This window comes from Balearica regulorum, chromosome 22, assembly GCF_011004875.1.
Source record: "Balearica regulorum gibbericeps isolate bBalReg1 chromosome 22, bBalReg1.pri, whole genome shotgun sequence".
Lineage (NCBI taxonomy): Eukaryota > Metazoa > Chordata > Aves > Gruiformes > Gruidae > Balearica > Balearica regulorum.
This window is the reverse complement of record NC_046205.1, coordinates 1,696,439-1,717,699: the sequence shown is the minus strand read 5'-3', so window position 1 is coordinate 1,717,699 and position 21,261 is coordinate 1,696,439. Positions and strand designations below refer to the sequence as shown.

Genomic DNA, 21,261 nt, shown 5'->3' with positions numbered 1-21,261 from the left:
CCCAGGGCAGCTGGGGATGGTTTCAGCACATGCAAGCAGCGCTGGGTCCTGCCAGGAGCCTGGGACAGGGACTGTGGAAAGCGCATCTCAAGTCAAACAAGATCTAATTTCTCAAAGGTGCAAAGCATTTACAACACATTGCAAGCAACACAAACAGGTTAACCCACCTGTATTCCTCTTTTGGCTTGCAAACATGCCACCTCCCCTGTCTCCCTGCCTTTCTTGCCTGCTGGGCTGAAGCTCCTTTTACTAGGATGCGTGTCCTGTCCACATCTGCTTTGCTTTCCTCATTTCTTTTGGGGAGAGACTAGGGGGAAGCTACCCCTTGTGATCTTAATGCCTTTGAGGCCAGATACCGTCTGCTTTCTCTGTGTTGTTTTTTTATCTTTACTGTTTGGTGCTATAACACTGTGTCCTTTGACACACGGGGATGCATTCAGACAGGCACAGACCCCACGTGGTGGGATGATGTGGGCATTACAAGTATTTTGCCACGTTATTACTTCTCTGTTCAGGGCTATTATTCCTTACTATTAGTCCAGGAAAGGAACATCTTATTCCATGAGGAGACCTGTGAGACGTGATGTCACAACTTGGCTTGAAAATGGGCTCACCACTGCATACTCTTATTTTCTGTTTTTCTCAATATTTCCCAACAGCTGCTTTTGTTTGGCCTTAGATTCTGCACATCACATCCTAAGTCTGGATTTTCAGCCTGTTGGTCTTTCAGTTACTTCTAGAGTCAAGGGCTTGATTGGTTGTGCGAGTCATTGGACCATAATGTTCATGTCTGACCTTGGCTTAGATGTGTTGCTGCTGAAAATCTCAGCGCTGAAAGTGCAAAGAGAAATAGCAGAACATGTTTAGCTGAGAGGCGGTAGGTTTTTTTATCTATGAGTCCCAGCCATGCTGGCAGTTTACCTGGTTTTGGTTTTTTCTTGGGCCACTTCTAGCCCTGGATATCTTAGCCTGTGTGATAAAAGCTGGAGTGGCTTCGAAATTTCTGAGATTCTAAAGAATCTGTGTGTGTAAAGTTAGTCAATACATTAAATAAATAAATAAATAAATAAATATTGATTTACTAACAAGTTTACTTAATTACTGGAAATTTAATAACCAGTTGCATGTGCTTTGAGAAGCTAACACACTTTCCCTCCTGAAAAGGGAAAGAAATAGTCCGAGTAGGTAAATCTGTCCTTATAGCTCGTATGTGGGTCATCCAGACATGCATACAAACATGTCCGTCTCTCCCCCGTGCCAACAGACGTAATATATCGGTGCACTTTGCACAGCCACTGGCAGGACAGAGGTGGGCAGCCTTGTTTTTAACCTTGGGTGCTACATTTCCAAAGCAGATGCAATTGCAGAAGATAGCAGAGCCCATCAGAGGTGTTGGTCATGCTGGAAGTTGTGCTCAAGTTTTTGTGGGGAAGAATGCGTAATAGTTTAAATCTGGCTTGAAACCCAACAAAACTTGACATTTCTTCCACGTCTTGTCTGAATGCTTTAAGCTAGAACTTGCCACCACCCAGCCCGGGTGCTGTAGTAGAGCTCTGGGCCCAGTCTCCCATGGCCATACTTGGCTTTGCTCTTGTCCTTCCTGCAGCAGCTCCTGGCATTTCTTGCTCCCTTACCTGCCACCAGTGCTGCTTTCTGCAGAATAAAAGGCAGCACTGTACTGAATCCACCACCTCCTTTGCCATGGAAATAGCTCGTGGCCTTCTTGCTGCAGAACAAGGGAGGATCAAAAGAAGGAGAACAGAAAAGGAAAATGCTTCACTCCATTGGGATGTCATCTTCTGACCCAGTCTTTGCTCTGAAAGAAAGGCAGGGAATTTAGCCAAAAATAGCAAGCTTGAAACTGGGAAACCAACCTGAGTGCTTATTTTATGCTTCCTTCTTTTGACCTTATGCTTTGTAGCGCTATAACTTATGGTTAACGGATATAAACCAATCTGTGGGTCCTCTTTTGCATACCTTAACCAATCAGACCAAAAAAACACCAAAACAAAAAACATTGGCATGGACATCGAGTGTGCAGAGTGCTTTGAGTAATATGCTGTAGTAGACAGCTGTTATCTCAGACATTTATTTGATATAGGAGTTAATGTGTTCAGAAAATGATGCTGGAGCTCAGGAGAGTTAAGCACAATAAGGGAAATTAGCATCATTCTCACTTCAGTTCTGATTCTGAAAATTAAACCCACCAAATCCCTCGATTTCCGCCACGGTCCATGGGGCACCAGGAAAACCTCCCCAGTGTTGTCCAGGCAGCTTTCTGTCCTGTGTGATGGGATAAGGCGTTTCAGTATCCTTTGTAAAATCCCATGGGGTCTCGGGTCCCTGAGCCCGTTCACGGTATCACGGGTCATACCGAAGGCACGTCACTGGCAATGACCTACCCTGTGCCTAGGACTGAAGGGATGGAGCTGGAATCGAGTAAGAATGTGAGTTTGGGCTATGTTCACGGTAGGAACTTCTTTTGTGTCTTGGAACATTCGTTATTTGAATTGTGCAAAAGCAAATGGGAATGCAGCAGCGTTTGGGGTGCGCTCGCTGTTTGACACGTGAATGACGGCTGCAGGCTCAGCGTCAGGGTGTGTGCGTGCATGTGCTTGCAGTTCTTGTATTGCACATTTTTACAGGGCAATTATAGGAATTATTCACACTATTTTCCACTGTGAGATTCTCTACAGGACAGGAAAGGGAAAAATGAATAAGAAGACAAAACTTTTGCTCACCCTGCCTAAATCTCAATACATTTTTTTTGTGTTTTGTTGGTAACATTTTAGTTGGAAAGATGATAAAAAAGCAGAAAGGTCATCTTTGGTGTTGAACATGGACCTGCCCTTTGGATTGAAAACACTCAGTCCGGATCTCAGCAGCTCCACACACATCTCTAACAAAAGCAAATTCTGATTATTTAATGCCCTTTATATTTATAAAGTGAAAGGGAAGTAAAGTAATCTATGGTTTTGACAACCCTTTCTGATCTTTCTTAACTGAACCTGGACTTCATTTTATTTTTGATTGTGCTCTAAATTGAAAATCAGTTTTCTCCTCTGGCTGAGTTGAAACCACAACCTAAGCTAAAGATATAGAAATGGTTTTAATAGGAATTTTATTAAGATGCAAGAAGGAAAAAAATCCAGTTTAATTTTCATATCTCAGGAGGAATATGCAGCTAGAACAAAAAAATCTTTTTCCCTTGCAAACTTTGCAAATTTGCTCTGCAGTCATCAGCAAAGGGATTTTATTCCCATATCATGGAGCACTCATTATTTTATCTGTCGGAAGAAGCATCTCATCTGCATGTCACGTCGACTGAACAGCAGTGTCAGTCCCTGCCGTTGGAGCTGGCAGACACGTTGCCAAGTTGAAATGCTCTTCTGAGCTGATGCAAGCTTCAAAAGCAGAGCCTGGGTATTTCATTATTCCCACTGCTGCGGAGCATGCCACGGCATTTTCCTTCCCCACAGAACCACGTCCCGTAACACAACGGGACTAAGATCTGTGCGTACATTTGAAGGAAGGGTGGGAATGAGAAGTATTTCATGGAAACGCGCTGAATTAATACTGCCATGAAGTCTAGGGCTTGTTGCCAAGGAATTTTGGGATGGTTTGAATTTATTCCCACTGTGCCACAGAGAACGCTTGGCCTTGCTTATGAAGCCTGATTCTTGGCCGCAACAAAGCTCCACAAATGGGTAAAACAGGGCGAGCTGCCGCCGCTTTAATGTACTTCCAGGTGCATCAGCCCTGAAAGCTGTGCAAGTTTGCTGGTTTCTTGGACTTCCTTGTCTGGTAAAGTCATGTCCTGTTTCTCTCTGGGGTGAAGCAGAGTTTGAACCTGCACTGCAAGTGCAAGGAAAAACACTTGTGGGGGCAGTGAGCATGAACTCACCGGCGTGCTGCTCTTGCATGATGAAAAGAATATCAAACGATTAACTAGCACATGGGAGCTGATGCACTGTTGGCTAGACAACTGCTGCTGATTCATTAGACTCTAATTACAAGTTATTTTTACCCATCCTCCCATCTTTACAAAGGGCTGCTTGGAAGGCAGTGTTGAAAGTCTTCCTTCATCTAGGCTTTGATAAAAGTCAGATGGAAGCCTGTCTGTCCTTCTTTGTGTTTATTTTTTTGGAAGAAATACAAATCCGCGTTGCAGATGGAAGGGGCACTGCTGTGTTCCTGAGAACGGCTTGTTTGACTTTTCGCTCCGGCGGGGATGAACTGGAGGGCAGGAAGCGTGCACAGGCGATGTTTCCTCAATGAGTGTTTCCAAGGGAAAGTCCAAGTTTCACTTTGGATTAGTGGGGGGTTGATCAGTGCAAATTGTATATTGGACACAGGATCTCACCTCTCTGTTTTTTCAGTACTCTTCACGAGTGGTTCCTCTAATGATAAAGGAAGTGATTTATTAGCTGCCTCTCCATCCCTTTGACTTTATTACCTATATCATGCAGCAGGTATAATTAAGGCAGGGTCTGTGCCCTAAGTGACACATTACTGTCCTGTCTATAGCAGCATGAAGTATACTCAAGAGAAAGCATTTAAATCCCATATTAGCGCCCTTACTCTCAAGGGCCAGGCTGCTTTCTAAAGAAGACTGTTGTCTTTTCCTCTCTACATAGCTTAATACTCTTCCACTAGGCACTGTCTCTAGTGATAAATTACCCTTTTAAAAAATCCTGACATGCTTGGATAAAGCCTCATGTCTGAGGATGAAACAGTGTCTTGGTAACCCTGAGATTTCCACTGTATTGGTGGGAACGACCTGCTTCCCTTCCTTACCCCGGGGTAGCGCTTCCTCACATCCTTTTACATCTAACATGTCCAAAGGGCATGATAACAGACTAATGTGGTGAATCCATGCATATGCAGAACAAATTTTGGTAAGGAAGATGCCTGAACATCAGATTTAGAAAACAACAACAACAACAAAAAACCCAGTAAGAATTATCTTTCCTTTTAGCTCACCCTTTCACCATGAGGTCTGAGGACTCTGGGGTGAGTTGATCCGGGTCCTGAGAAATGTTCGTGCAGGGAGCATGTCCAACACAGTCCCATGGAGTTGCAACAAAGTGATGCTGATGGGATAACATTTCTTGTAGATAACAGTTGTGATTGCTGGCTCTTGTCAGGAGCTTTGGATTTCAGGCAGGAGTAAAAGTTGCTTTTGTCCTACACGAGGAAGATAGGTCTGTTGAGAAACCTGTCTTGGTGAGCTGGCTTGGAGAGAGGTCTGCAAAGCAGTTGTGACTGGTTCAAGTCCAGCATGAACCGGAGCAGCGAGGGTTGTCCTGCTGCACAGCATCTCCTTCTTTCCTGATTTACATGTCTCAAGAAGTCAGAAAACCATCACAGAGCAGGGAAGAGCTGGCCAACCTAAAGCATGACCCACTGATCTCTCTCTGGAGGGCCCCAGGTCAGGCAGATGAGTGTGAGCATGACAACTTCACGTGACTTGAGGAAGGCTCCCAGTCTGGGATGGTTCTTACTGCACAGACCATAATTTATAGGTGATGATACCTGGGATCTGCCAAGTTTCCTCAAGCTTTTGTCGAAGATGGGAAGGATGTGGACCATTTATGACATCTGTGCAGCCCATCTGGAAAGGACCTTTTTTCCCCCCTCCTTGTCTTTCTGAGGGACTGAGTAGAAGAGAGAGCATGTGTGTAAGGGCAGTAGAGTGATGAGCCAGACAGGTTGTGCTGGTGTGATGGAGAGGTCTGGCTGGGGCACTTTGGCTGAGTTGGCTGGGTGGGAGGGAGAGCTTCAGGAGAGAAGAGGGAGCTGAGGAGGAGGGCAACTCAAAGTGCACCTGATCTGGTGCAGGAGAATCTAGGGGGGTCTGTTGGTGGAGGGCAGAGCGGGGCTTGGTGGCATGGACAAAGAGGAAAGCACAGCAAATACTGAGAATATATATCCTTCTTATTTGGAGTTAATGTGAAATTGAGAACAAACCTCCTAACCCCATTAAGTAGTTCTGCAGAGAAAGCATGGTGCAGGCTTTTTATTACCTTCTGGAAGAGCACACAGCCAGACATTTGGCAGGAGGTTCCAGAAAATCACTAGGTAAATGCAAACTGCAGGTACTGTGTTAAAACCCTCAGTTCTCTGGTTCTCCCAAACTCCAGGAAAGGTCTTTTAGTGCAGGGAAAGAAAAAAATCACGAATGAGTCTTCTATCCTCTGTAGAAGTAATGGGGCTCCCTAACGTGGCTTCTGCTAAGTTTTGGTGCAGGAAATTTTTCCTTTTGTGCTTATTTGATGCAGTCTGTAACTTTTGGTGTGCTGAAGGTTACAAAGGGGAAGGAGACCAAGAGCCCTCTCCTGGCTCAGACCGAAAGGACAGCTGGAAAAATAGCGCAGGCTAATGGACTCGGATGGGCAGGTGAAAGGAAGGCATGAACGCTGAAGTAGGACTGAACGGCAAGCCACGTACTATTTATAACCCAAATATAAATATACTCCAGGCATAAATCTGGAGAGTGTATTCTGGGTAGGCCCGTGTTGCAGGTGTGCAACATGGAAAGTGGGTTGGTCTTGTGGCTTCCCTCCAGGCTGCCCCTGCCCAACCGAGCACGGGCAGCACAAGGGGGATGAGGGAACACTGGTTTGCGTAGTTGATGGTAGACTGGCATGCTGTCAAGTTGACTTGCAAGAATTTGTGTAAACAGCTCAGCAAAGTACATTTTGAAAGAGGTTTTTGGAAGGCGGATCGAGAGGTACCTTTACGGTTTTACTGGACTTCCTTCCAAATGTGGCAGCAGCTCTGGGGGAAGCACAGTGAGGTTTGCTCTTATCTCCAGACCACAGCCCCCATAGAGACCTGCAAACTGAGCCCAATTGTTGAGCTGATTCCCATCTCATAGCCATCAATATCGAGCAAATAATAGACTACAGTGGTGCGGGACTTTGCCCTACTCTTCTTCTGAACTCCTTTGTAGCATTTTCCCATGGGCTCAGGATATCTCATAGGCATGGGGACAAGTTCAGGGGCTATGCTGGCAGGTGGGTCTGAGCTCTAGGAGCATTTCTTAGAGTGCTTTTTACAGAGCTCAGTAACATCTCAGCATTGCATCTGGGATCCTGCGTCTTCCATGGCATGGCCAAGCTCTTTTCAATCCATGCATGCATGACGTATGGTCTGGAAGCTCCTGGTGACTGTGCCGTGTCCATGGTCTGCTCCCACACCAGGTTGTCCCAAGGATATTACGTTGCTGTGGTGCTTTGATCAAGCCATTTGGGCAGCGTGGGTCACTGGAGAATGTTCTTGTTCTGGCCTGTAGTATATGCTGTTATATGTTCTACAAACACCATCTGAGCTTGAGACCATTGTATAATTGCTGTAATTCAAGTCTTGTCTGTGCTTATGTATCACCCATAGATCCAATACACCTTATATACATGCAAACTCTAGGTTTGGATATGACACATGTAGTATAAGCTCTTCCATGCAGCCTGTGTTGTTAACTATCCTTTCAAAGCCAAAATATCCTTGAAGGTGTTTATTAATTAAATCTTCCTATTTTGAAAACAACCCACAGGCTTTAGCTGCCTCAGTGCTGGGAAAACCCTCAGCCTGCCTAACACCTGCAGCTCGCCTGTGCACGTACAGAGCTGCAAAGCACCTCGTCCACCACAAAGACAGAAGCACAGCCGGGCACTCGTTGCTCTTGGGGTTTGCAGGAGTGGGGGCAGAGGGTGTCAGTCCTCCTCCAAACTTCACATCCCCTCCTACCGTGCAAAAGGAGGCTGGGAGGAGAGGTGCTTGTAGGATGGCCTCAGTTACCTTCCGAAGAAATAAAACCTGCCCCTCGTGTCCTCCTCACTGCCAGCATCCCCAGCTGCTGCTGGTGCAGATGCCAGCTCCCCCCGCCTCGCTCCTCCCTCCCCGGCACACGCATGTGCTCCAAGTACAGTAGTTTGCAAGCGCAGAGGTCCTGGAAAATGTGAGGTAGTGTGAAAGAAAATTAATGTGTTGTCAAAGTAAATAAACAAACAAGGAGGGATACTCTCCTGATGGCTCGGGAGGGCTGGGAGAGGGCCAGAGCCGCGCCATCAAGCATCCCAGCCACATAGTTTTGGTCTGATGTGTTGCATGGGCTATGGCTTCATGCTGGCACACAGACCATGCGCTGCGAGTATTAGGTTACAAATTGTCATACAATTTTGGTGAAATCCATGCATATTACAGACGTCTGTGTTACATTATTATCCCTCCAGATCCTATAGACATTCTTTGGTGGTCCTTTGGGGCATCATCTGTGCTGCTAGTTCCCATAACAACTTGTGAATTCATCATTCCAAAGCCGCTTTTTTTTTTAAAGAAAAAAAAAAAAAAAAAGAAAATCAGCCCAAATTCTCTTGTCTTTTGTCAGCTACTGAAGCATTCGGATCCCTGGCAGCCTGCCGCTTCTTTTCTCCTCCTTTTTTCTTGTTTTTCATGAAAAGAAATCCAGGCATATACTTAGAAGGGTCATTACAATTATTTATAAAGAAAAAGCATATTACCTATGCAATGTTATAGATGCTGGGTCTTGGTAAACATTTAAAATTGAAAGACTGGTAGATTAAAAGATTTTTATATATTGGGCGCTGATTTAGTTGATGTATTAGTCTCTTTAGCATCTCTCTGACAGGTTTATTTAGAGCTTCCTTTTTGTTTGGCCTTCCTCAGGCAATGACACTCATTACTTTCTGCCTGTCAGTCAAAAGGAGTTATAATAGAGCTTAAATGGGTCTCTGACACAATGCCCTTGTAACAGTAAAGGAGTGATAAATACCAACAATAACACTCCTACCTGTAAGTGCCTTGGGAGGGGGCGGGCAGCATCCTACCCTGGGTGCAGGGACCACTTCTCACTCCTGTCCTGGGGAGCTTGGTTCAGAGGTGAGTGGGTTGTTTGGTTTTTGGTTTTTTGTTTTGTTTTGTTTTGTTTTGTTTGTTTGTTTGTTTGGGTTTTTTTCCTGGGAGTTAAGGGCTAATGGGAAGGAATTGGAGACTTTCGAGGGATGTGGAAAGACCCATCTTCCAAACAGAGGCAAGGAAAATCATGATTGTGCTGAACTAAGATTGATATCTTGAGAGTGTGGAGCTAAAACATGGTAACTGAGCACAGGAAGATGAGATTAGGCATGGGGCAGGACAGACGGGGAGGATATTTTAGTGTAACCATGTAAAACACTCCAGCATCCACAGGAAGAAAGACATTTTTTAAAGTGAACATTTTATAAGTGAACATTTATGGACTGCGCTGAACATTAGCATGGAATAAAAATTACTTAACTGGTTAGAGATGAGTGCATCTGTTAGTTTCAGCTCCTGTAGTTCTTTGCCCTCACTAAGGTTTCCTTGCCCAGATATTTATCAGGTTACTTTTAATTCACCGTCTTGTTCTGCCTTGGTACTTCAGGATGGTCCTATTTGGGTGTGCAACCCTATGTGCCACTACTTTCCTCCTTCTTTCAAGAAAGAGCGCACAAGAATGCAGTGAAAACTGCTGTAAGTTTAGACATACAGATGCTTAGTGACATCAGACGTGACTTAGAAGCTATAGATAGACAAATTCTGCAAATGTTGACACCCAAGTAATTGGACTTATGTCATGCAGTTAGTCACATCACAGCATCTGTGCTTGTGCAGACAGGCTGCTTTGAAATGCAGAGGTTATGGACAAAATCTGACCTCCAGGCAGTTAATGACTGTGCTAAATTAGTAGCCATACTAGATTTTAATGCAATGGTCAGTCTGTGCAGTTAAAGAGTTAACAGCCTGGGAGGAAAAAGCCTGAGTTTGTCTGAGGACCATTTATCCACCCTCTGTCAGTCATCGGCATTCCTCTCCGCTGAGCAGACCCCGGCTTTGGTGCTTTTAAGGACAATGAACTACTGCTTAGGAGGAGAAATATTCCCATTGGAATTAGATTATCTGACAATTTAAGTGCAATTGCATGAAAACAACATTAAAAAAACATTAAGATATTCTAGATAATAGGTCAGCCTTGTCTGATATCACATAGCACTAGCATTGGTTTCTTGGCTTGCTCCACCTTGTTCATGGGCAACCCAGGAACAGAATGAAGCAGAAATTCTATAAAAGTTACGCAAAAAGAAAAAAAAAGTACCTTTTCATGTATGTAAAACCTGGTTCTTGCACATAATGGAACAAATTAAGCTTGTGGAGCCAGCCATAATTTTGGCATTTTTCAACTTTGCAAATAAACATTCTTTAATTAAAGCTCGTCGCTCACTTCCGATGATTTTTAGAAAAAGCAAACAGAGGCAGCACTGTGTCGGCTGCAGGACCGGGAACCTTCCCGTTTCTGCTTGCAGAGCACGCTGCCTCGCTGCTGCCGCTGTGAGTAACTGGTTGCACCAGCGAGTCATCCCCCCTACACGAACTTGTCTGTCTGGGAGCAGTTTATGGGGGTACGCGACTCAAGTTTGCTAATTAGCTGCAACAGCTCTTTGCCAGGCAGCACAGACCTGGTAAAACCCAGGAGTCCCTATGGGGAGGTGGTCTAGGAGCACCAGACAGCACAAGCAAACCTGGCTACTGCGATAAGCAGGATGTATCTGACTAGGTGAGGTTTGCCAGATTTAATCAGAGTCCTAGAGCCTGTTCCCAGCTGTGCCAAAACTGATCTTATGCAACTTCTCTGCTATCTTATTTGTATGAGTTTTGAATTATGTTTGCCTCACTCTCAAGATCAATAGGAGACATTGCTCAATATTAAGCCAACGGAAATCATGGCATTATCGTGGGCTGCTGGAAGAGCTGGGACTCGAGCACGTGAAAGTGTGCTCCTGTAGACCACTGCTCCTTTCTTAAGGGGCTGTGCACTTTTTGCAAGCAGGGCACGATCTCTGTGCCTCCCCGTGGGTAGGGTATGTGGGCTGCAGCAGGGGATTCAGCGCCTCAGGTTCAAATGTAGGAGACAAGGAGACTTTAGCCCCAAGTAAGTGCAGATGACGATTTTCAGGTTTGTATAACTTGGCGAAATGGAGTGGATTTTCATGGGAGCTGTAAAGATCTCCTTCCCGAATCCAGGACTTCTGCCATGACAAATTTCCAGTTGGAGGGGGAAACTGAGAGGGTTCTTTAGAGAAGTGGTTGGACAGCACAATTATTTTTACTTGGGGTAAGGCATTTTATTTTTCATTTGCTTTTTGACTCTTCTGCTAAAATTATTATTCCAGTAGGACTGAGTTGATCACTACTAATTTAAGTGTCTAAAATAAAGTTATAAATGAACTGTGTTTCAATGAGTAAGATTTCCATTCATCACTGCAAGGTTTATTTCATGGTGGTGAAATCATTACCAGTAAGCAACTAGTGCGCTTTGAAAACACTGAAATCATTTAGCAATGATAATTAAATACAAGGAGTTGCTCTAACAACAGCTAGTATAGAGTAGTTCAGCACACTAAAAGTTTTGCATTTATTTACACATTGCAAGGGGAATGTGTTGTTAAGAGAATAGCACAGTGAGATCAGCCTTTAAAGAGTCTCTCCCCTCTCATTTGTTTTATTTATGCAACTAGATTCCAGTGACTGGACCGGCTCTGATGGGTTACACCTCTGTAAACCTGCCATAGTCGACTGTGATGTTTTCCTGAATCTTTTTTCCATTTAAAACAACAGCTTTAACCCCAGTTTTACCCTCTCAACTCTAATTTAGTCTTGAGTATTGCCCCTGGGAAATTTCAATTTTAGGTTTTCAAGGGTTATCCAAAGTATCAAGTTATTGGATTATATTCTGCGAGTGGATTTGGGGGGGAGTAGGGAAGAAGCGTGATCAATATCTGTGTCCTCTGGAGTTTTATGAAGAAGTTCTCCCAGGGAATAATTTAGCCTCTGATTTTGCAAAGTGTTTGGCACGGCTCAGCATTAGCTGGAAGTGCTCAGCATCTCATGCATTGCAGAGCTGGATGTGAACTTGGCTGTTTCACTGTTTTATACGGCATATTCAATGCTGCAGCAAAATAGTTAAAACTGGGCTTTGGCCAGAATTTGTGACTTGAGATGGGGCTATTCCCAGTGTAAGCCAGACATCCCAGACAGTATTGTATTTGCATGCTTTGTTTTTCCTGAAGCATCGTGCATCTCTTCGTTCTTCTCCTGTTACCAACTGGCTTAGTTCAGAGAGACCCTTCATGGCTCCCAAAGGTTGACTTTGGGGTTGTCGCTAGTTTGAGATGTTATTGGCAGCGGGTCATAGGAGTTACCGCCAAGAAACATGTTTAGGCATTTGGATTACTCTTGTAAATTTTAATTAATCACTTTGCTGCTGTATAAGGCAGCACTGTAACACATACTTAATGCTCAAGTATTCAGTTTCTTACAGCAACATTGCACTGCGGGTTAAAAAATAAAGCTGCAGGGTAACAAATGTCTACACTCCTGACAGTTTTATTTGTAAAGAGTCTTTTGAAGTGCTGTCTGTGCCCGGAGGGGTCATAGTTCGGGGGTACGCAGCAATGCACTGTAGTGGTGTTACCTCTGCAGCATCCAGTTAGCAGGATGGTGACGGGTGCTCAGCCTCCGCTCCTACAGACATCTCTCCAGACGGTCCTTCAGAAATGTTGTCATCTCCTGGCACTCTCCAGATAGCTAAAATTACCCGGTCAGCTGTGTGCAATAGTAGTCTGGCTCCTAACGAGAAGCGTGTGGTAAGGGGTTTCTGTTTTATAGGAGATGGGGTCCAGACCTCGCAGGGGCTGCCCGATGTGTTTAGTCTCTGCCTGTTTGCTTTGACAGAAGGGTAAGCATAAGCCTTTAAACCAGCAAGTGTTGGACAAAAATAGGAGCTGATACTGTTTTGCTTCTCTGGTCAGTGCTGCAAATTGCCACCTGCGAGCTGGTGCTGAGGGGTGTGTGGAGCATCTCTCATCCCTCCCAGCCTCCAAGCAGCAAAGAGCAGCCTGTCCGTGGAGCAGCACCTGCACGGTTGTCTGTCCGGACGGTCTGCCCCGAAGCTGCCATCAGCCACGGCGGGTGTGTGCAATGGTCTTTCGAGATGGTTTCTCAAGCACCTGCAGGGATGCTTCAGATGAAGGGATCGGGGATCAGGGTGCATGGTGGGGTGCTCAGGCATTCCTGATAAGACACAGACATCCATCTTTTTTTGGAGAGAGGTCTGTTTAAAGCTACGTGCTGAAATATTACTATGGCTTGAGAATTTGACAAGAGGATTTGGGTGGTGCAGGGGATTTCTGGTGCTTTTGTTTTACATAAAGATGAATTTTACAATAAAAAGGCTTTCTATTTCCAAATTTGTTAATGCAGCACATTGCATCAACAGTAAATGCACAGAGTAAGCCACAAAAGGGAATTCAAATAGTGTACATTGGCTTTAATTGAACTACAGCTGTACATGGTAGTGTCTGACCTTGTAGTATAGCAGTAAAGTTCATGGATGCTAATAGGTGTGAAATATGTCCCTGATACAGTTAGAAAAAGGGGATACAAACTCCAAACAGCAGGATAAGGCATAGGAACATACTGTCTTCAGGTTTTGTTTGCTGTCTTTGATGATGCAGATCAGGTTCTTGCTAGGAAAGTGATTTGCAAACTGTGACTTGTGTCCTGCTAGTGGTAACCTGGCTATTTCGAGACACGGAGCAGCCAATGCTGAGTCTCACCTGTGCATGGCCAGGAGCTGCTGCTGCTATCGTCGGTGCTGCTGACATATGCAATGAAACAAAGTTTGCAAAGTCCTGCACAGATGAAAAAATCAGCCTTGCCATTAAGGAATATGCTGGGGAAAGGAGCTGCTAGAAATCCAGGAGAGGGGAAGAGGCGGGTTGGATCAGATTTACTTCTTCTCCCAGGAGCCAGTGCTCAGCAGAGCCTTACATTTTCTAGGGCTTTGCCCAGCCTAGTGGTAAATGTGTTAATGGACCTGCTACCACTTCCCTTAGGAGATGTTCCAGTCTCAGATGTGTCTTCTCTCTGGTAGCTTGTTTTTGTAGTAGTCAGGCTAAATTCTCCTTTCCATAATCTACCTCATTAGGAAAATACACTCCCCAGATAATTTCACTTCAATCTGGTGTTTACACCCATCAATTGTTTGCAGACTTTTATTCCCTCCCTTTTCTCTTTTCTCTTTTCTCTTTTCTCTTTTCTCTTTTCTCTTTTCTCTTTTCTCTTTTCTCTTTTCTCTTTTCTTTTCTTTTCTTTTCTTTTCTTTTCTTTTCTTTTCTTTTCTTTTCTTTTCTTTTCTTTTCTTTTTTCTTTTCTTTTCTTTTCTTTTCTTTTATGTTCTCTTTTCATCTCTTTTCTTTTTTTCTTTTTATTTTCTTTTCTTCTATTTTCCTTTCTACTATTTTCTTTTCTTTTCTTTTCTTTTCTTTTCTTTTCTTTTCTTTTCGTTTCTTTTCTTTTCTTTCTCTCTTCTCTTCTCTTCTCTTCTCTTCTCTTCTCTTCTCTTCTCTTCTCTTCTCTTCTCTTCTCTTCTCTTCTCTTCTCTTCTCTTCTCTTCTCTTCTCTTCTCTTCTCTTCTCTTCTCTTCTCTTCTCTTCTCTTCTCTTCTCTTCTCTTCTCTTCCCTTCCCTTCCCTTCCCTTCCCTTCCCTTCCCTTCCCTTCCCTTCCCTTCCCTTCCCTTCCCTTCCCTTCCCTTCCCTTCCCTTCCCTTGTGAAACATGTCATTTGGCTCCTTTAACTTCTCCAAATGGATCAGTGCTTCCAGACTCCAGGCACTGTATTGCTGATTCCTGGACACATGGTAGTTTGACCACACCTTTTAGCATGAAACCATCACACTAAATGGGCTTCTGGACCACAACAGAGTTTTCATCTTACAGCCCTGTGCAGACGATGCTGTGGAATAGCATCACCCTGAGACATTCAGCCAAAAACTTGCATAAAGGGATGAAGGAGGTAATTTTGCTGCTGCCTTGGTTTTGATGCTTTGATCCAGGGTACCAGTGCAGCCTGGGGATAGCCCAACATCCAAAAAGATATACTGAATAGTCTTTTTACCCAGAAATCTCATTATGGAACCTGCCACCAGAGGCATTACAACTATTGTGGTTTTCTGGGATTTTGCCTTGCTCTTATTTCTGCAATGGCTGTATGGTTGTTCTTTCATGTCTTTTTTTTTTTTTTTTTTTTTTTTTTTTTCCTACTTCTGCTTGAGAGTTTGATGGGGGAATTGACAGAGGCTCAGCACGTCCTTCCAAGGGTGGAACAATATAAGGGCTGACTTTTGCTGCATGACAATCTTATGGTTTTTTTTTTTTTTTTTTAAGTGAAAACCAAACTTTGCAGCCAGCCTCGTTAATCAAATACCTGTCCTTCTGGACAGTGCACCCCTCACCTGCTTAGTGCTGCTGTAGCTGCCTGCTCTGTACCATGTCCTGGAGCCTGGAACTCCAACCTATTGATTGACATCTCGTCTCCAGCTCTGATCTCATGTCTTGACCATCTGCTTCTTCTGGTGGTCTCCGGAGGGTCTGCCAATCAGCAAAGCAGGCTCAAAACTCACAGGCAAATGGGTTAGATTATTTTTGGACCTTCCTTGCAGCCATCTGTTTGGGAGGGAGCCATGAGCTTGTCTTACCCAGCTGGGTTAAGGTGCTGTGGCAGCCTGCAAGGGAGGAGGAAGCAAACAGGATAAAGAAAATTATTCTCTTCTTAAAGGAGCTAAATCAGCTGCGAGACAGCGCTGAGCTCTCAGACAGCAACTGGCACCAGCAGTGAGATATCGGGATATTTCCCAGTCCCTGTTGGAGCTGGCTGCTGCCTGCACATGACAACAGGCAAGACAGCAAGTTTGGTGTGACTTCGAAGCTGACTTGTGTTGCCCGTGACAACCTGGGTTTGAGTCTATTTTACATGCACACACATGCACACGTGCACATGTTGCTATAACAACCACCCAGGACTTTTAAAAAAATGTTGGACTCTGTTTTCCAGGTTGCAAAGCACCTAAGTTTTGCTGCAATCCAGGAGGCAAACAGCTGCCTTCAGTCTCTTCACCCCCTCCCCTAAAAATAGCACTAAATCACGTATGCTAGGCAAAATGTCTGGGTTAATTATGTAAAAAGAGTCTGTAATGCCTTAGTAGGAAAAGAGAGACACGCAGGGCTCTGTGCTGTTCTGGTGTTTGAAACAGCCCAGCTAGTTCACGGTGGTAAAGGCTGAAATGTAAATGCTCTTTGTGGTGCTCCCAGAACATCACAGTTAAATAATGCTACCAGTAAAGCCTCTGGTGTCACCAGGCAGCAGTAAATCACAAATCACGGATGAAGATTATGACCTCTGCAGCCTCTGACCCAATGTGATCCAAACTAATGCTGTAACCTGCAAGACAGCAATCAGATAAGGGTAAGAGCAGGGGATGTAACAGCGAAGAGCCCGTATTAGCCATAGGAAGCCCTTCCCTACAGCTGCAGACTCTGGTTAAGGTACTTATGATATCTGGGCAATGGCATTTGTCTCCTGTAGCAGGCTCATACCAAAACTCCATATTTTTCCCTTTTTTCTCTGAGTGATGGCGACACTCTGAACAGTGTTGTCTTCCAATAAAAAGTTTTCTTGGAGGAAAAAGGGAAAGCAAGAGAGGCACAGCTACCAGACAACATGTGTTTTGCAGGAGATGCATGTGTGTGATAGCGTTTGTGTGCTGGTCTTCATCTTGCACGTGTTTGAAAGCGAGCCTTGCCCGTAAAAGAAGCCCTGATGGAGAGGAGGGAGTTCTTGTTTCCCTTTGTAGGCAGTGCTTGGTCTTCCTGTGCAGTTCATGACCCAGCCTGCTGCTGGGGCTGGATCCTGCCACACAGGGGTGGGTGTGACTCCTCTTCCTCACCCTGCGAATGAAGTGACACAGAGATTGCAGAAGATCACTTGGGGAAGAGCTCAGAATAGAGCCCAGGATGAAGTATGCCAAGTTTTGGTGTCCCCTTGCTCACAGCTCTGCCTTGGCACAACCACCCCTGTTGTGTCCTCGGGGCTGCATATGATCTTCAGCAATCAGACATGAGGCGTGCAATGCTGTTTCATCAGCAGTTCATGGAATCACAGAATGGTTTGGGTTGGAAGGGACCTTAAAGATCATCTAGTTCCAACCCCCCTGCCATGGGCAGGGACACCCTCCACTAGCCCAGGTTGCTCAAAGCCCCATCCAACCTGGCCTTGAACACTTCCAGGGATGGGGCAAGTTGTTAAACTTGCTAGCAAAATGCATGTCCTGTCACTCCTATAAGTGACATGTAATTCTTCATGTGTCGATTTAGTGGGCAAATTTTGTGTTGGATTGTCATATTCCAAATTCAAGCCCATTATATGAGGGAAGAAAATACCTTGTGATTCTGTGATTAACTTAGTGCAAACACCAATGTCTAGGATACCCTAGACTTTTTGTCCCCACCCAGAAGCTGTGTTGAGACAACAGAGTTAAAAAATGCTTTGGATATTTGTTTAGAATTTCTAGGTATGTGGTAGTCCAAAACCAGCTGCTGCAACTAGGTTGTTGGAGGTCTAAAAATCCTGCAGTAATAGATGTGTGGGCAGTAGGGATCTGTGCAGTCTGAGAGCACGGGTTAAGCTGGATCCATCTAACTGATGCTGGATCCCTCGCAGAGGTCCTGCAAGACAGATACACCTGTGGCACTGGGTTGGGCTTCTTGGATGGGGTGCGGGAATGTGATGCGCATATTCAATACCAAACGGTTGGTTTATACCTCCTGGTATCAACCATGCTTTTAATTTGTATGAGGACTCTTCAGTCATTTCAGCACTTCCAGTGGGTTTAAGTTGCAAAATGCCATCTGCAGATATGGACTGGGATGCTAGTAGGTGTTTCCTCATCATGTTTTGTAGGTGATGGTGGTCTCCTGTTAGCATTTGAGACTTAATGTTGATTACAGACTGTGCTGAACAGTGTCTGAACAAATATGGGGGATGCCTTGCCTATATTCAGAGATGGGGTCCCAAAAAGGTCAACATTTGATGTAAACATGCACTATTCCAGAAATCAGTTTGATTTTCTAACATGTGCCCTTACCTTTCATGTCTAACTGGAGACCTCAGATCCTACCTGAGAAAATAAAGACCTTTTCATCCAGAGATCACCAGCCTGAATCCAGCTCAAACTACAAATTATACTTATTTTGTGGATTGAGGATGGCCTGTATCACCAGAAACCATCATATTTTGCTCAAAGTGGTGGCTTCCAGAGAAGAGCCTTGACTTGTGTTGGTTTTGCAGCCTGACCTCCCTTCAAGGCAGGTGGTGCGATGTGCTGGCATCGTGGGAAGCTTGTCCTCATAGACAGTTCCGTTTGCCAGGCCAAAGCTAAACTCAGCTTTGACGTACAACTTCTTCTGCAACGTACAAATTAGCTCATTAAACACTTTGCATAAGATACACAGGAGCTGGCAGTGAGGGAGAGGAAATCAAACCAGCTCACGCTTTGTTCACCTGCGTTCAAAGTCATGAAACCTTTCTGCAATGATTCATCCCAAGCCGCAGGCTCTGGAGACCTGGTTTGCCTTCTCCAGAGCTGCTCCATGGACAGGGACAGGCAGCTGAGCTGAAAGGAAGCTTTTTAGCTGCAAAATTGTGCAAGCCAGCGTGTGCTATTTCTGGAGCGCGCTGTAACGTATGCGTCTAGCCTGGCTCTCTCCAGCAACAGCCAAATGTTTTTCAAGCAGTAAAGAAGGTAAAATAGAGCAACACTGTACTGGAGCCAGATTTTCCATGCGTTCCCTGAGCAGAGCCTGCAGGAGCCCGCATGTGCGCTTGCAGACACATAATTAGATGCATCGGTCACCAGAAGGATGGAGCAGGGGGACCGGGGACCTCAGTTCGGCAGCTGCAGCTGGTTACGTTGCGATGTGCCATGGCCCACGGCAGCTCAGGCAGCACATGCGCTCCCAGACTGGGGCCAGCAAAGCCCAGACTGGGGTGAGGGTTGTCACCACTGAGTGAGTAGCAGGGTTGTACTAGGGAGAAGGAAGCAGCAAAGCGTAGTAACGCATCACCCCAGCTGCAGTGCTTGCAACGCCCCGATCTCAGCTCACCCTCGGGAGGACTGGGATCATTATCTCAGCTGCACTGGCTGCAAAGCTGTCATGCAAAGGACGTGTCTGCGTGGTGCAGCATGGTGTCACGGGGCAAGGTCTGAACCAGCTCGTTAGGGGACTGGAAGCAATTACGACAACATTAGCTTGTTTCTTTGCTTGGTCTACATGTTGCTGCTTCTGGGGAGGGAGGACTTGCCAAGACAGCGTTGCACAAACGTGGCCTGACAGCTTTTAGGTCTGGAGCGAGTCGATTTGGGGCTGAGTGTTGCATCTCAGCATGGACTGCTGAGCCCCACAGCGTGCTTCATGATGCTGCTGTCAAGCGAAAGTCATGCTATCACTGCATGCATCAGGAAGACTTTGGGACAAAGGGTCACTTGCAAGGGACTTGGTGTGGGGAGCACCAGCCTTTGTCCCATTTGACCGGTCTCTGGCACCAGGCTCAGGCTGAGCAGGAGGAACTCGTCCCTGTAGGGTTGTGGCTCTCAATTGAAGATGCACTAGAGGATGGGATCCCCTGCCCAGTACAGCCCCTTCCTCACCCCCTTCCATCCTGGGGAGCTCTCAATCCTCACTTGCTCCACCAATTGGGCATCCTGCTATGTAACACCTGTACTCTGGGGGGGGGTGAGAAAGGGATGATGCCAACGGAGGGGGAGAAGAGATGGACAGATGGACCTTTCTGCCTTCCCCTGGATGATGATTGGGGTCACCCACTGTCCCCCTTGCTGGACCTTGCTACTTGGAGGAAAGAAAAGGGAAAGAAGGAAAGAAAACTGTAGAAACAAAGGCTAAGGACTGTGTAGAAATGAATCAGGGTGGGATCTTTCCAGATCAGCCAGACCTTCACAGTTTTTTGCATGTGCTCATGGCTGCAGTGCCTGGCCGTCAGAGAGAGATGGGCATAGACGCCTCCTTGTTTCTCTTCTGGAAGCTGGCAGGTGTACGGGGCTCTGAAATATCACTGAGCACCCAGGAGCCGTCTTTGTATTTACTGGAGTGAAGTTTTGTATGTGTGAAATGAGAGAGCAATGAGTGTTTTCTGGTGTTTTACGAACGCTGCTGGCTCTCTGGGAGCAGCGTGGGGCCAGGTGCAGAACATGATGGAGATCTGAGCTGTGACTTTACAGATCTCTGCAAAACCTTAGGTAAATTCATGTTTGAGAAAGGGACAACAAAGTCCCTTAACAGAATTTAGCAGAAAATGGGATGTTTGTTTATCGCATGTGCTTCGGGAATTAGTTGAGCCATGTCCATGGTGCTGTGTTCTGATGTTAAAACCAACATCTACTGGGTTGTTAAACTGATTTTTGTAGCACTTTTTTGGTCTTTCACCCTTGTTATATTAAAACAACATTTTCTTGTAAGGCAGTTGCAAGTTTAACATATAAATGTTTTTTTTCTTTGTCCAGCATTATGGAGTAGAGTGTTTTATCTTCACCAGTGCCTTCAGCTTTTTTTTCACTATGATTTAAAGTATTCTCAGTGTTTGAATTCAGCCCTGTCCTGCTAATGTGTATGTGCTTTTGCAATAACATTGTATGGAGTTTTCTGTAACTTCATACTAGCTCTGCATCTGCATGCGTGTGCCAACACACTTTTAGGAGAAGCCACTAATAAGGATACAGATTTAAAATTATCTAATCTAATTGCTGGCAGCAGAAGGCATGGTGAGGAAGATGTTATGAAGAATTGCTGGATGGCCTAACAGTGTTAGTTCCATTAAATCCTCAGAATTTGACCTGTCTGTATTTATTTCCTCCTGTGTAATGAGAAAAATGAATTTGGAGAGACAATAAGAGTAATGTGGATGGGTGTATCTGAAGGACCTGGAAGAAGTGTGATGCTGAGGGCAGATCACAGGAACCACGTGGGCTCTGCATCGGCATCGGTGCAGCCCTGTCTGACCATGGCGGTGAAGCTGCAGCACCTCCCTGCCTCAGTTTCCAGACCAGTGAAATGGGGCTCATCACTCACGTGCTTGTCTGAGATTCTGAATTAATAGCTGACTATAAAGTGCTCAGAAATCTCCAGCTAAAAAGAGTGACACAAGGGCAAAGCTGCTTCCTCCCCCTGGCCATGTGCTGCTGTTTCACAGGCTGTGGCTGCTCCTCTTGCGCTCGCTTGCCTGCCTGGCCACCGTCGGCCACTGAGGATGCTCCACACCACCATGGGGATGCTGCTGCGGTCACCGCTGCAGCCGTCCCCACGCATGGGGCT

The 21,261-nt window shown here is 45.4% G+C and overlaps 1 protein-coding gene across 3 annotated transcripts in view; it reads left to right on the top strand.

Annotated features, from left to right (window-relative positions):
- The window catches only part of HIVEP3 (HIVEP zinc finger 3), a 270,230-nt gene that overhangs the window by 107,230 nt on the left and 141,739 nt on the right, over positions 1-21,261 (top strand). The gene's annotated exons all lie outside the window — the stretch shown is intronic.